The sequence below is a fragment of the Rattus rattus genome, chromosome 6 (assembly GCF_011064425.1).
Source record: "Rattus rattus isolate New Zealand chromosome 6, Rrattus_CSIRO_v1, whole genome shotgun sequence".
NCBI classification, from domain to species: Eukaryota; Metazoa; Chordata; class Mammalia; order Rodentia; family Muridae; genus Rattus; species Rattus rattus.
Genome location: NC_046159.1, coordinates 79,605,669 through 79,622,877, shown reverse-complemented (window position 1 = coordinate 79,622,877; position 17,209 = coordinate 79,605,669).

The window sequence follows — 17,209 nt, the reverse complement described above, 5'->3', positions numbered from 1 at the left end:
TCATTTGATATCCATTATTGATGAATTTAGAAATGACCTCCACTTTGTATTTTTTTTTTCATTGATTGAATTTGTCCATTGGCAACTTCCTTAAAGTGTATAATACATTTTGTTTACTCTCATCCCACACATTCTTTTATATCCTGCTACCCATATTATTCCCCCTCTTTCTTGCAGGTCACTTTCTCAGTCATGCATTTTGATTTTTAATTCTGTGACTCTTTAGTATTAGCATGTGCCATTTGTATTTTCATGGGTTGGAGACAATCCATTTGCCATTTGAAGGATGCTAGCAGGCACAATGTATCTAACTGCACCTGCAGTGAGATCATATTTGCAATGGCTGTTATGCCCTGAATATCACACTTTGCATCTATTGTCCTTGATTTCTAGTTCTTATATTTCTTCCTCTCCTTCTACTACAATATCCATTGATCCTTGGAGTGGGTGCTATGAATGTCTAGATGAATGCTTAACCCTCATTTATTCTAAGCATCTTGAGCAACCATGAATTTTTTAATTCATTATCAGTCCCTGTAGAGAGAAGCTTCTCATATTAAGGGTGAGCACAGCATTGGTTTATGGTTATGAGCAAAACCATTTAGACTACAATTTGTTGCCATGACAGTTTAGCTAAACAGCAGAAATGAAGTCTCTCCTAGAATCCATAATCTTCCCAGACATGGATTTCTGCCTAGTTTTATAATTACACACATGGTTTTCCTCTTTTGGAACAGCTTCAAATCTAATCCTGTATTGGTCAGTTTTCCTATGATAACTTCTGTCGCTAATGCACAAGTAGGCATATCTTGCCTGGCAGTTTAGCATTGCATTTTTACAGAGTTTATAGCTAGGTAAGCCATTTTCTTTTTCCTCATAAGCCAGTAGCACTGTGAAACCTAACCAGTAAGAAAAAGCTTCCAGGTCAGTTTATGCTTGATTTCCCTAGATCTAACAAAGAGATTGTGTTGTGTCTTGGCAATCTGGTCTGATCATCTAATACCAGTAGGAAACCAAAAGGAATGGTAATAGCCTATGTTGTTTGGGGACCCCTTAATAACCTCCTTCACCAAACAGCTACTAAGGAGGTTCCACATACCCAGGACTGAAATTTTTGCTTGATTAAAAATGCCATCCATGAGCAACACTGCTTATCCATGCACGATAGTCCTATTTAATCTTAACTCAGTTTTAATTTATTAACAGAATAATGGCTTTACATATATCTTTTTGGTTACCCATCCTTCCCAGTTTCCCTATTTTCCCATCCCTCTTCCCCATCCCTGTTTGACCCTTTCTCCAATCACCATCACCCCTCTCACACCTAATTTCTATTAGTCCACCCTCTATAAGGCCTCTCCTCAATATCTCTTCCTGCATTCCTGGCTTCTGCAAGTGAGTGTTGTTAGACACATAAACTTAAGCTTGAAGCTAGGACCCACTTAGGAGCAAGAAAGGGTAGTATTTGTATCCCTGTGTCTATCTTACTACAGAATAGCTTACTCTTTCATGTTCATTGCTGCTCCATTCACAAGATCCAAGAATTAGAAACAGCCTAGCTGTCTATCAAGTGATGAGCAGAAAGTAAATATTGGTACAGGTACACAATGAAATTATACCCAACTGTAAATAAAAATGAAATTGTGTACAAATGGATAAAGGTATTTAAGATTTAGGTTCTAAAGCCATTGAGAAAAATGCTGTGATTTTCTTTAGAATCATTAGTTTGTCACTTTTTGATTTGAAACATATCTATAGTTGATTTTTATTTATACTCTAAGGTAAGTAGAGCAAATAAATTTTTATAGTAATATTCAGTATTTTCAGCAATCATGATTATAAGCAGGAAAATAACAAAAAAGAAAACAAAATTCATGTTCATCTTCCCTCACACTCCAGTGTAACCTTCATCAACTGTCAAATGTGAAGATATGAGTGGAATTTCTTCGAGTTTTGAGTTTGATTTACTGTTGTATATTTGGCCATTGCTACATAAAAATTTAACATTTTTAAAGGAACTTCTAAGAAGCCCTGCCACCAATTCAAACTCACTTCTGACCTCAGTATGGTCAGTAAACAACTGTACTACCTTATCTCCAAATTAATCTTCAAAATAGCTGAGATTTTTTTTGAAATAGTGATGATAAACAATTTATTCAGAAGATTAACTCAAGAGGTTATTATTAGAAAAAAAGATATTTAATTTGGAATAACTGTGTTTTTTTCTGTAAATACTTATAAGTTTGACCTTTAAAAACTAGTTACAATATATAGATATTGTAGCTTCTGGCTTATTGCTTTTCTGGATTCCTGAGTGTGAAAACCAATGAATATCTGAATCTATAAATGTTCCATGGGCCTCCTTTTTGGAATCTTTTCCTTCTTTTTTTTAAACTGTGTTTTATTCTAATATAGTATTTTTGTTTTATTACTCTATATTTTATTATATTAATTATATTATTATTCCTTAGAATCCTGACTTTTTTATGTTATCTTTTTATACAGTCTAGACTTTATGACCTTCCCGGTTCACCCTCCCACTGTTCCACATCCCATACGTCCTCCCACCATGAGAATGTTCCCCCACACACTTATTCCCACACATCACCAGAACTCCCCACTCCCTGGGGCTTCAAGTCTTTTGAGGGTTAGGTCCATTTTCTCTGACCGAGCCCAGACATGGCAGCCCTCCGGTATATATATGTTGGGGGCCTCACATCAGCTCCTATGTGCTGCCTGGTTAGTGATCTGGAGTCCAGGTTAGTTGAAACTTCTGGTCCTCTTATAAAGTCGCCCTCCTCCTCAGCTTCTTCCAGCTTTTCCCTAATTCAACCACAGGGGTCAGCAGCTTCTGTCCCTTGGTTGGGTGTAAATATCTGCATCTGACTCTTTTGGTTGCTTCTTGGGTCTTTCGGAGGAACATCATGATTCAGCACACTGTAGCAACAGTAATGGTGCCAGGCCTTGGGGCCTCCCTTTGTGCTGGATTTCACCTTGGGCCTGTCACTGGACCCCCTTTTCCTCAGACTCTTCTCCATTTCCATCCCTATATTTCTTTCAGACAGGAATGATTCTGGGTCAGAGGTTTTGACTTTGGGATGGCAACCTCATCCCTCCTCTATTGATGCCCTGTCTTTCTACTGGCCTCTTGATGCCTTGTCTTTCTACTGGAGTTGATCTCTACAACTTCCCTCTCCCCACTGTAGGGCATTTCATCTAGGGTCCTGAGAGTCTCTTACTTCCCAGGTCTCTGGTACATTCTAGAGGGAACCCAACTCCTACTTCCTGAGATTGCTGGTGTCTGTTCTTTCTGTTGGCCCTCAGGGCTTCAGTCCTTTTCCCCCACCCAATAACAGATCATGTTTTCCTCTTCCTCCTCCCTGTCCCCTTTCCCATGCAGTTCCCTCCCTCCCTACCCCCTCCTGTGATTGCCTTCTGTTTGTTTTCTAAGGAAAGACAGAAAGGGGGCAGATCAAGTTGGGAAAGGAGGTAGGGAGGAACTGGGAAATGTAGAACAAGAGAAAAATCATAATCAGGCTGTATTATGTGAGTGGGAAAAACAATTTTCCATGAAAAGTAGAGTTGTAAGTTTAAAATGGTTTTGGATGAGTTCACTTCATTTAAACACTGTCTTTAAATATCAGATCTTTTAAAATATGTAGATAACTTAAAGAAACAATTTCATTAAGTATGCATGCTAATGTTCATAAAACAACAAAAAAAAATTTATACAGATTAGATTCCCCAGTCTAATGGTAAGGTCTGTTTAACTATAGGAAGCAGCTTTTGTATTTATGTGTAAAATATGTTGCACTCTCAGTTGCCACCACAGAAGCTGACATTTGAATCAAGCCCTTGTTAAAAGTCTGGATTATTTGATTTGAGTTCTGAATGTAACATAGCTTTCCAATTAATGTGTACTAGTTTCAAGACATAACGCTCTCTATCCAATGTTAATACTTCAACCTCATTAAGATATACTGTTATATAAGTAACTATTGTTAGCCCTAATATTAATTCCCTGTCCTCAAGTAATTGAGCCTTATAGAAGTGACACAGAAAGAAGGTACTGGTTGAATTTAGGTTATTTCTCAGGGAACATTTTAGCTATGTATAGTATAAAGCACCATAAACTGACCCAGGATAATTCCAAATAATATATTAGCATAATTCATTTGGAAAATAGTTATACCATAATTACTAAATACGTTTTTCATGATTACAGTCTATAAATGCTATATTCACCAAATTTAGATTTTAAAACATCAAAATATTTAAGGTCAGGTTTTGTATATTATCCTCCTTGAAAATATTGCTTGCAAGTATGGAGAAAATAAGAAAAGAATAAAGGGCCATTAACTGGTCATAGGAAAAATTTAGGAGAGAATTTAACTTTATTGAGCATTTGACATTGAAAGCAGGTAGTTTGTAGTTGTGTATATGAAAACAGAAAGCTATTATTTGGGGAGAATATATTATATTATTAATCATATTAAGAGACAACATTGGCTATATGTCATAACAATGGCCATTGTATTGTCCGACAGACATCATTCTTCATGCTTTATAGTTCTGAAATTAAGACTCACATAGTTAAATACTTTCCCTTAGGTAAGTAATTTGTTTCTGCACTCTTGTATCTTTCTTGCTGTCTTCTGATATCTATTAATCAGTTTTCTTCTCATGATCATAGTTTTCCATCTTCAGTTTCTATTACTACTGAACACTGACTACTCTATTCACTGCCATATCTATTCATATATACATATAAATTTGGCTTCAGAGATTGGCTCTTATATAGTAGTCCCAGAACATTGGAGAAAAATCTCAGTCTAACTTTTATTTGATTTACAAAAATTATGTCCTTCTTCTCCTAATGAATCTGAGCACAACCGGGATTCTTTAACTATTGTAGCACCACCCATGAGCAGGCTGTCATTCATAGCTGGCATATGGGGCTTATGTCCGGAAAACTGGGAAAGGGACTAACATTTGAAATGTAAATTAAAAATATATCTAATAAAAGTAAATAAAATAAAACTAAAAAAAATGCTAACAGCAAACTATTGAACTGAGAACAGGGTCCCCATTAGAGGAGGTAGGAGAAAGAGCTAAAGGGGCTTATAACCCCATCAGAACAACAATACCAAACAACTGGAACTCCTAGGGACTAAACCACTATCCAAAGACTATACATCTACAGACCCATGGCTCCAGCTGCATATATATGTAGCAGAAGCTGGCCTTGTTGGGCACCAATGGAAGGAGAAGCCCTTGGTCCTGCCACGACTGGACCCCCAGTGTAAGGGAATGTCAGGGCAGGGAGGTGGGGAAGGGACATGGCTGGGGAGGCAGACACCCTTATAGAAGAAGGGGGAGGAGGATGGGATATGAGGACTTATGGATAAGAAACTGGGAAAGGGAATATCATTAGAAATGTAAATAAAAATATCTAATAAAAATAACTTAAAAAGTGTAAACTGAACTATGGGGAACAAGGCCATAAGAAGTATTTTTCCATGCTCTCTGTTTTAGTTTCTGTCCTCAGCTTCTTGCCCTGACTTCCCTCAATTGTTTGTTTGTTATCCATAAGCGTAAGAAGAACAAACACTTTCTTTCCCAAGTTACTTTTGATCAATGCTTTATTATAGCAATAGAAACAAAATATGACAGAAATGGGTACCAGATTGTGATAGCCATGGTAGCTGTGTTTGTGAAGATGGTGGAAGATTTTAGAACTTAGGGTAGAAAAGGCCACTGAATGATCATAGCTCGAATGTCTGTTCAGTGGAAGCTTAGAAGATAAGAATGTTAAGGGAAATGTAGATGCTAAAAGCCTAGCTTTAGAAATTTCACAAGGAATCAAAAGCTCTATCATTTGCATTTTTGTAATATATTTGGATTAAGAATTATAATTTCTGATTAGCTGTGGCTGGAGAATCAGCTGTAATTAACAAGAGACTAGCACTACTGAAGTGAAATCATTGCTTTTTGGAGACAAAAAATACCAGTTTTCTAGGGATAAAATATCTTCTGTGATTAACAAGAGAGCAGCATCATTGAGGTCTAATATTCAGGAAATATTTCCTCAGAGTCGTCATACTGAAACTGTGGGTCAATGCAGAACCAGGTTATATCTCCAGCTGGAAACTAAACTTGATAATGTGTGAGTCTCCCATGCACACCTGTATTGAAGGTGTGAAGAGAGAATGGAGAGAAATTCAGATATGGTATTCTGGAACAGGATCCTGACTTCCATGAAGAAAAGAAAGGTGGAGCCATAGTAATATTATTATATTACTATACCAAGGTAACAGTATTCTCCAATTGCAGTAAAAACTGAACAATTTAAATGGTCCTAGAGAGAAGCCAAGGCTGGGTGCCAGGTAACAAGGTCAGACACCAGGTGGACTTTAGCAAAGGTGAAATCTCAGTTGCAGGGGATTCCCCAGCATATGGGAGATCCCATTACTGTGCATTACTGTCCAGGACAGCAGCAGGTATGGAATGGAGATGGCCTGAATGTATGATGTGCTGTGCATGGCAGAAATGGAGAATTAGGCTTTCTTCAGCCATGTGGAACGCAAAAGATCATGACTGACTGGTTTTCAAACTTTAGATTCTGGCCTATTTTACACTGTTTGCCTTTGCTTCAATCTAATCATAGCTTCAACATAGTTCTGCCCATTTGGAATGAAAAATACATTCCATATTTTTGATTTTATAGTATATCATAGCTGGTAGACTTAAGACTTTGAAAGATACACTGGATATTGATAATAAAAATACTTTTATGTAGATGATTCTTTTAAAAAATCTATAGGATTTTAAGGTTATAGTATGTTTTATATTATGGTATCAATGTAACATAATCATTGAGAATAGATCAAAAAGGAAAGGTTGTGGCTTAAGAGTGGTGTACTTCCCAGTGAGAATGGCTAAGATCAAAAACTCAGGTGACAGCAAAGGCAGGTAACAATGTGGAGAAAGAGAAGACTCCTCCATTGTTGGTGGGATTGCAGACTGGTACAACCATTCTGGAAATCAGCCTGGAAGTTCCTCAGAAAATTGGATATTGAACTACCTGAGGACCCAGCTATACCTCTCTTGGGCATATACCCAAAAGATGGCCCAACATATAAAAAAGACATGTGCTCCACTATGTTCATAGAAGCCTTATTTATAATAGCTAGAAGCTGGAAAGAACCCAGATGCTCTTCAATAGAGGAATGGATACAGAAAATGTGGTACATCTACACAATGGAATATTACTCAGCTATCAAAAACAATGACTTTATGAAATTCATAGGCAAATAGATGGAACTGGAGAATGTCATCCTGAGTGAGGTAACCCAATCACAGAAAAACACACATGGCATGCACTCATTGATAAGTGGCTATTAGCCCAAATGCTTGAATTACCCTAGATGAACGGAACACATGAAACTCAAGAAGGATGACCAAAAAGCGAATGTTTCACTCCTTCTTTAAAAGGGGAACAAGAATACCCTTGGCAGGGAATAGGGAGGCAAACTTTAGAACAGAGGCAGAAGGAACACCCATTCAGAGCCTGCCCCATATGTGGCCCATACTTATACAGCCACCCAATTAGACAAGATGGATAAAGCAAAGAAGTGCAGGCCGACAGGAACCAGATGTATATCTCTCCTGAGAGACCCACCCAGATTACAGCAAATACATAGGCGAATGCCATCAGCAAACCACTGAACTGAGAACGGGACCCCCGTTGAAGGAATCAGAGAAAGGACTGAGGGGCTTGAAGGGGCTCGAGACCCCATATGAACAACAATGCCAACCAACCAGAGCTTCCAGGGATTAAGCCACTCCCCAAAGACTATACATGGACTGACCCTGGGCTCCAACCTCATAGGTAGCAATGAATAGCCTAGTAAGAGCACCAGTGGAAGGGGAACCCTTGGTCCTGCCAAGTCTAATCACCTCAAGTTAATAAAGATTATATATATATATATATATATATATATATATATATATATATATATATATAGAGAGAGAGAGAGAGAGAGAGAGAGAGAGGTGTACTTCTATATCAACTTGATAAAGGATCAGTTGTTTTGGTTAGGATTTTCCTTAACTTGAAACAAATTACACTTATCTGGGAAGAAGGAATCACTCTCTTTTTTAATTACTTAACTAATTTATTTATTTATTTTTACAGTCTAGATTTTATTCCTCTCCTGTCCTCCCCCCCTACCCCTGACTGTTCCACATCCCATACCACCTCCCCGCCCCTGAGTCTCAACAAGGATGTCTCCATCGCCATCCCACCCTCTCCACTAGACCTCTAAACTTCCTTGGGCCTCCAGTCTCTTGGGGGTTAGGTGCATCTTCTCTGACTAAGCCAAGACCTGGGAGTCCTCTGTGTAATATGGGTTGGGGGCCTCATCTAAGCTGCTTTATGCTGCCTGGTTGGTGATCCAGTGTCTGAGAGATCTCAGGCTAATTGAGAGTGCTTGTCCTCCTACAGGGTTGCTCTCCTCCTCAGTTTCCTCCAGCTTTTCCCTAATTTAGCAGAGGGGTCAGCAGCTTCTGTTCAGTTGTTGGGTGCACATATCTGCATCTGACTCTTTTAGCTCCTTGTTGGGTCTTTTGGAGGGCAGCCATGATAGGTCCTGTTTTGTGAACACCCCATAGCCTCAGTAATGGTGTAAGGTCTTGGGGCCTCCCCTTGAGCTGGAAGCTGTTTGGGCCTGTCACTCTACCTTTCCTCAGGCTCTTGCAAATCTGTTTCATCAATGGGCAATCTGTGGGGCATTTTTTATTTCTTATTAATGTGAGATGTCCAAACACACTGTAGGCAATGTCACTCATCGGCCAATGATCATGAGTTGTATAAGAGGAAAACCTGAGCAAACCACAGAAAGTAAATGAATAGGTACTCCTCCATGGTTTGTTTCAATTTCTGCATTGAGATTCCTACCTTGATTCCTGGTGCTGAACTCCCTGATTGATGGTAGATGATGTGAAAGCCTAAACCAAATCAATGCTCTCCTAATCAAAATTGATACGCTGACCAAATATGAATTTGGTCAAAGATTTCTCAGTGACATGAGAAGTGGGACAGAGAGAAATGCAGTTAGGATGAAAGTATGTGAGTAGAAAGTCTGTTTTCATTGGCATCTTTAAGGAGGTTGAGGAAATGAAACAAAACCTAAAAAGTGGACTCCTGCTCCTAGGGTCTAGAAATGGAGAGTTTCACTCCTGAGATGAGTGAAAGCCAAGGTCCTTAGGATGAAAAGAGCATCTGAATGAATCAGACAAACAGCCAAGCATGAGCATCCATAGCTCACAGGATGCTTCTCTGTTTCTTTTTTATAGGAGGAAAGAAAGGGGGTGAGGATTGGTACACACTCATCAAGCAAGGACACCTTAAATGAGTTTTACAGAGTCAAAGACTTGTTCCTTTGCCTTTCTTTGCTTTTTCTTCTCTTTACTTTTCTTTGCTTTTCTTTCAAAATTTTGAGGCAGAATTTCAGGTTAATCGAGAACTCTTGTCTCATTCCTAAAATTTATTATACTAGACAGCTAAAAATAAGCCAAATGAGGGTTTTTAAAGGACAGTTCGGCATTAGCATAAATGTGTAAAGGAAAGCTAAGAACTTACACCTTATGCATTATCTCTTTAACAAACATGAATTTTATTCTCTCTTTAATCTCACTCTTTAATGTAATGCATACTACAAAGCAATACGATTAAATAAGGTTATGTTTAGTTTAAATTTGGCAATTGGAATCTGGTATTATGAGTTCAAGGCAAAGCCATAATGATGTATAATAGTGGATATGTAATTATATGCTTTCGGCTAATCACATAAATATTTATTTAAATGTTATAAAAATAAATATAAATATATAAAACCTTATACCAATTCTAAAATAATTATAAGGTACATATAAATTTGCTAACATTTTGTTTTATATAATAACTATTGAACTCTTATATCACTAAATGGCAGTTCTAAAAGGCACAAGAAACATAGCCATTTGCATTAGCCCTGGGTAGAATGGGACTCCCACCAACTGATGCAGGGTGAAAAATTACTTGGGAGATAATAGTTTGAGTATCAAAGGATCAATACAGGTTTTGTTGTGTGGTGTGGTGTGAATGATAAATGTCCCCCAATAGGCTCATGCATTTAATCATGTGGTCCTCAGTTGGTGGCAATGTTTTGGCTACAGAAACTATAGAAATTGGCACCTTTCTATACTAAGTAAATCTTTGTTGTGGGATTTGAGGGTTTACAGCTTCACTCAGTTTTCTGTTTACTGAGCTTCTTGACCATGGATGAACATGTAGTCAGCCATTTTCCTGCTCCTATAAGATATGTCTTTCTTGATTGTGGATGAAAATATAGTTAGCCATCTTCTTGCTTCTGTAATCTATATCTTGCCTACAATGACAGACACTATCACTCTGAATAAACACTTCATTCAAGAACTTGCTATTTGTATGGGGTGTTAACCACATCAACAGGAAATCAATGCTCTCTGTTATTTGGAGTACTAAGGAACTTACCTTCAGACAAAAGTAGTACTGTTGGGATGAAGGAGAAAATGGAAGAGATGTGAAATCAAAAGGATTCAAACAATGATTAGTGTTAAGATCTCAGAATAGAAAATTTTCTGATAGACTTAAAACAGGCCCCATATTTGAGTATGATAGAGACTAACAGCACCCTGCACCCAAATCCCATGGGGGAGAGAGCTGGACCCTCGGAAGTGTGGATGCTCCTGAGAAGTCAGAGGAGAATACCCTCTGCTCACAGTCCAGACCCAAGAGGGAACCTCATAGTGCCAACTGTGCCTGCTGGGTGCAAGGACCTACACAAGCAATCAGGGGCAAGACCCTTTGATTCCTGACCATGCCTAGAGCTGAAAGACAGTCTCCAGGAGCACCAACACTCCTGAAATCAGAGCACCTGTTCTCAGGAAAGGCTGAAAGAAAACAAGAAAACAGTTCTACAGCAGTGCTGACACAGAGGCCTACAGCAGGGCCAAGTCACTCTCAGAAACAGCAAGACAAGCAAACACCAGAGACAACCCAATGGCTGGAGGCAAGCGCAGGAACCTAAGCAACAGAGACCAAGATGACTTGGCATCATCAGAGCCCAGTTCTCCCAGCAAAGAAAATACTGGATATCCAAACACACCAGAAAAGCAAGATATAGATTTAAAATCACAATTTTTGATAATGATGGAGGCCTTTAAGAAAGACATAAAGAACCCCCCTAAAGAAATGCAGGAAAACACAAGTAAACAAGTAGAAGCCCTTAGAGAGGAAACACAAAAATCCCTGAAAGAATTACAGGAAAACACAAACAAATAGGTGAATGAATTGAAAAAGGAAATAGAAACAATAAAGAAAGCACAAAGGGAGACAACCCTGGATATAGAAAAGCAAAGGAAGAGACAAGGAGATATAGATACAAGCATCACCAACAGAATACAAGAGATAGAAGAGAGAATCTCAGGGGCAGAAGATACCATAGAAAACATCGACACAACTGTCAAAGATAATGTAAAAAGCAAAAGGCTCCTAGCCCAAAACATAAGGAAATCCAGGACACAATGAGAAGATCAAACCTAAGGATAATAAGTATAGAAGAAAGTGAAGACTACCAAATTAAAGTGCCAGTAAATATATTCAACAAAATTATAGAAGAAAACTTCCTTAACGTAAAGAAAGAGATACCCATAAACATACAAGAAGCCTACAGAACTCCAAATAGATTGGGCCAGAAGAGAAATCCCTCCCATCACATAATAGTTAAAACACCAAATGCAAAAAACAAAGAAAGAATATTAAAAGCAGTAAGGGAAAAAGGTCAAGTGACATAAAGAGGCAGACCTATTAATATGACACCAGACTTCTTACCAGAGACAGTGAAAGCCAGAAGATAGTGGACAGATGTCATATAGACCCTAAGAGAACACAAATGCCAGCCCAAGTTAATGTATCCAGCAAAACATTCAATTAACATAGATGGAGAAACCAAGATATTCCATGACTGTGGGATGATATCACAGGTGAGGCAGGTACATGATAAAAGGAGTCTGTCATTGGACAAGAAGGGAGGATGGGTGGGAGAAAAGTTTGAAGGAAGTGGAGGAGACTGGAATGGAAAAGAGGAAGAGACAGGAGGGAGATCGAAAGAAGTTGTGGCAGGACAATATGGCAGGTGACATTAAAATTGTATGCTGTGGGGTTGGGGATTTAGCTCAGTGGTAGAGCGCTTGCCTAGCAAGTGCAAGGCCCTGGGTTCGGTCCCCATCTCCGAAAAAAAAAAAAAAAAGAAAGAAAAAAGGAAAAGATTGTATGCTGTACCTTTTACAGATTGTTACAAGTGTTTTTAAGGGATGGATGTGTATTGGGCTTTCTATGTTTAGGTGGGCAATTATATCTCATCAGTTAAGCCAAAGGTTATTGTGTTGTCTGTTCTTTCATGTAGTGATATAAGTGTAAGAAAGTATGTGGTGGCTGGGCTGGGCTCCCACAGAGTTGGGATGAGTGTTTCTGGCATGAAAACCTGCTTTGGGAACGAGATAGGTAGAGAGATTGCTGGCAGGCTCAGAGAGGCCTTTGGCAGTGTTATATGGAATGGAGCAGAGCAGGTAAGACACTTTGCTGACTGAGAATTAAGATTTCCAGCAGATATCTTGGGGCACTGAGGTGCTGGACCTAGAGCAGGTAAAAGACAGCTTTTTATTTCTTATATTTTTACAACACATAACAAAAGAAAATTTATGCAAGATCTTCCTACAAATGCAGCCCAATAAAGGATGATAGGAAGAAAACTCCAACACAAAGAGAGAATCTGAACTGTACAGAAAACAAGAATATAATTTCCTTGCAATGAAACCAAAAGAGAAAGAATTCCATCTCTAACAGCAAAAATAACAGGAAGTGGCAATCACAATTCCTCAATATCTCTGAACATCAACGGACTAATTCCCCAATAAAAAGACATAGACTGACAGACTGAATACTTAAAGAGGACCCAGCATTTTGCTGCATGCAGGAAACTCACCTCAGAGACAAAGACAGACACTACCTCAGTGTAAATGGCTGGAAAACAACTTTCCAAGCAAATGACCTGAATAAGCAAGCCATTGTAATATCAAATAAAATTGAATTTCAGCCAAGAGTCATTAAAAAAGATAAGGAAGGACACTGATATATTCATCAAAGGGAATATCCACCTAGATGAACTATCTATCCTAAATAACTATGCTCCAAATGCAAGGGCACCTACATTCATAAAAGAAATCTTAATAAAGCTCAAAGAACACATTGCACCTCACACGATAATAGTAGGAAATTTCAACACCCCACTCTCATCAATGGACAGATCATGGAAACAGAAATTAAACAGAGACGTAGAGAAACTAACAGAAGTTATCAACCAAATGGATTTAACAGATATTTATAGAACATTCCATCCAAATCGACAGGATATGCATTCTTCTCAGCACCTCATGGAACCTTCTCCAAAATTGACCATATAATCAGTCATAAAACAGGCCTCAACAGATACGGGAAGATAGAAATAATCCCAGGCATCCTACCAGATCACCAAGTACTAAGACTGGTCGTAAATAACAAAAATAATGACAGAAAACCCACATACACTTGGAAGTTGAACAATGCTCTACTCAATGATAACCTGGTCAAGGAAGAAATAAAGAAAGAAATTAAAGACTTCTTAGAATTTAATGAAAATGAAGGTACAACATACCCAAATTTGTGGGACACAATGAAAGCTCTGCTAAGAGGAAAGCTCTGCTAAGAGGAAAACTCATAGCTCTGAATGCTTGCAAAAAGAAACAGGAGAGAGCATATGTCAGCAGCTTGACAGCACAACTAAAAGATCTAGAACAAAAAGAAATAAAAAAAACCCAAGAGGAGTAGAAGGCAGGAAATAATCAAACTCAGAGCTGAAATCAACCAAGTAGGAACAGAAAGGACTATACAAAGTATCAACAAAAGCATGAGCTGGTTCTTTGAGAAAATCAACAAATACATAAATGTTTAGCCAGACTAACCAGAGGTCACAGAGAGTGTATCCAAATTAACAAATTCAGAAATGAAAAGGGAGATATAACAACAGAATCTAAAGACATTAAAAAAAATCATCAGATCCTACTACTAAATCCTATACTCAACAAAACTTGAAAATCTAGAGGAAATGGACAGGAAAGTAGTGGTATATAGAGGTAAGATCAACAAAACCAGCCTGACTGTAGCAGTGCCATGAATCTACATTAGTCTGACTACTATACAAAATGGAGTTCCAAGATTATTCCCTATTTGCATGTTGAGAAAGCTAATTCTTCCAAGTCTTCTGAGTACTAACAAGTCACAGCTTCTAACATCAAACACAAGGGGATTTCTTATTTTTGACAAGAAGTAGTCAGAGCCTCATGCTTGCTTTGCTTCTGTGTGTTCTGAAATTCCACCAATGCAATGAGAGGGACCCAAGAAGGTATGGGCGATTCACTTACAAAAGAGTAGCCTGAACCTAAGTCACAAATCTCCAATGAGAGCTGAGGATGCACCTATTCAACCTTTGTTCCATAAAGAAGCATTCACATCTTCATCATATACTGCACACAATTCTGCCTCTTTTCCCAGTGGAGATACAATCTTTATTTTTCATGTTTTTGATCAATATCTTTGAAAAGTTATGTATGGAGAAAGCTGTAAAATCTCATGCTCATAAAACGTAGAAACTCCAAAGTTCTATGCAAAGCTATCTCTAGCAAGATGCTAAAAAAAAAAAAAAAACAGGCCCTTCTATGCATATCTAATTAAATTCTAGAACAAGGTTTCAAGCTGAGAGTTGGCAGAAAACGGCAAGAATATTTTATTTTAGCATTATGTTAATAAGTTATAAAATATAGACCCTGACATGCTGAGGGTCTGAACTCAAACGAAATCAGTGAGAATTAAAGTTAATGACAAAATCCTATGTAAATTGAATTTTCAGTACTTCTACTCAAATTCTGAGGGTTACTAACAAACTTAATTACTTAAGTGTGGAAAATGAAAGAAAAGGGCTTTGTATATATTATATCAGCACTACAGATGTAATGTATATATAAGAAAGGAAAATCTTAAACACATTGGGAAAAAATATTTTAAAAGGTACTAGGACAATTGGCCAAGTATTATAAAACACTTCCCTAAAATAAATTACAGATAAATGAAAAAATAAATTTTAAAATGAAAACAAATGTGTGAAATAAATATGTGTAGTATACATTTGCATTTAAGAGTGTGTATGTTCTGTGTACTGTTCCCACATACATACATATAGCCCTATCTCACAAAAACTGTGTATTAAATCCACCATCATGATAATAAAATAAGCACTGCAATAATAACATAATCTAATGTTTATGTTCTTTCTTTCACATTTTGAGATTTTAATGTACTTACCTAATTCTTCTTTTCTCTTTTTGCCTCCAAACTTCTTTATACATTTTCCCTTTTCTCCTTCAAATTCATGTTTTTTTCTTTCATTAATTATTTTTAACACTCATATGCATATGTGTACACACATAGATATGTACATATGTATAGTCATAATTATAGCATGCTCAGTCTATAATGTTACTTTCTGGTATTTTTTTTTGGCAAACTATTTGGCATTAAATAATCCATGTCTTTTCTTCTGGTGAAGTCTAGTTCTCCTCTCAGTGTTCCTTATTATCCTATTGTTCTTTGCATAATGTTGAGGTCTCCTGGGTCTTCCTCCTCCACAACCCCTGTTTATTCACTATGCCTGGTCTATTGTTGTTGTATTTGTTAATCTCATGTTTACACAGTTGTTGAGAATTTATAGACATTGTTTCTGACACTATTGGGAAACATAATCTCACAGCAAACTCCCCAATCCTCTGGGTCCTACTGTCTTTCTCGGGTTCCCTGAGCCTTAAGTGTAGGGACTGTTTTACAGATGCATCCATTGGGACTGGGCTCTACAACTATGTATTTTGATTGATTGTGATTCTCTCTAATGATCTCCATCTTCCACAAATAGAAATTGCCATGATGAGAGGTAAAGACTACATTTAATTTTGGGTATGGGGACACATATTTAGTGCATATTTATGAAATGTTCTGGTTGACTAGAGTGATGATTGCCTTAGTTTTTTTTTTGTCCCTGTTGTTGAGGGGGGTCTTAAATCCAATTTGAGAGCCTTTAGATACAAATAAAATATAAATACCAGTACTACATCCCTGAGGTTATTGTGCCATGTTGCTCAATGCTGTGTTTCATAGGTAGCATAGCTAGGCAGGACTATTTATAGCTTCTTTCCTTTGGAAGCTTGTATAGAGTCTTCTGTTACATGGCAGCTAGTTTTCAGAAAGGGGAAAGTGTTTCAGTTCCAGCTCAGAAGTCTCTGTAGACCACGTCTAAACTGCATGGTGTCTTCACCAACAAGTACTTACTTACCTTCTGTCTCAAGAGGGCAACCATGGGCAAACAAAAGAGGCTCTCTCTATGTCAACCATGGCAATAACCTAAAAGAGGATATTTAATGCCTAGTGTTGGATTTTCTCCTAAGTGATGGGGTTTTTGATGCTTAGAGGGAATATTTTCAGGACAGATGAGAGTACTTTATTTAAAATTTGTGCATAACTTCAGGAACAGGACCACAGGTAAGACCAACTTTTCTGCTCCAAGTCACATGCCTGGTGGACTCAGGACACACAGAGGCAAATCCTCTGGGACCAGACACTTCCAGTTTTTAGCTGAAGCCGGAACCTCACTGATCCTGGTACAGAGCTCCCCAAACCCCAAGGGAGAGAGAGCTCTTCGCCCAGACAGGGGGGCATTCCTGAGACTGCAGAGTGGGAGAGATCACTAATACTGCCCACCCTTGCCCACATCCCTGGCCCAAGAGAAAACTGTATAGGGCCTATGTATAGGAGCACTCAAGCAACAGGTCCCCTGCAGTCAAGACACGGCCCGGATCTGAAGGGACCGGGTCAACAGTTCCCTGCACCCAAATCACATAGGAGGGAGAGCTAAACCTTCAAAGGGGCAGACATGCCTGGGAAGCCAGAAGAGACTACACTCTGCCCACATTTCTGACTCTAGATGAAAACACCTAATACCATCTGGGACCCCTGTGCACAGGGCCCAAGAAAAGGCAGAGAGGG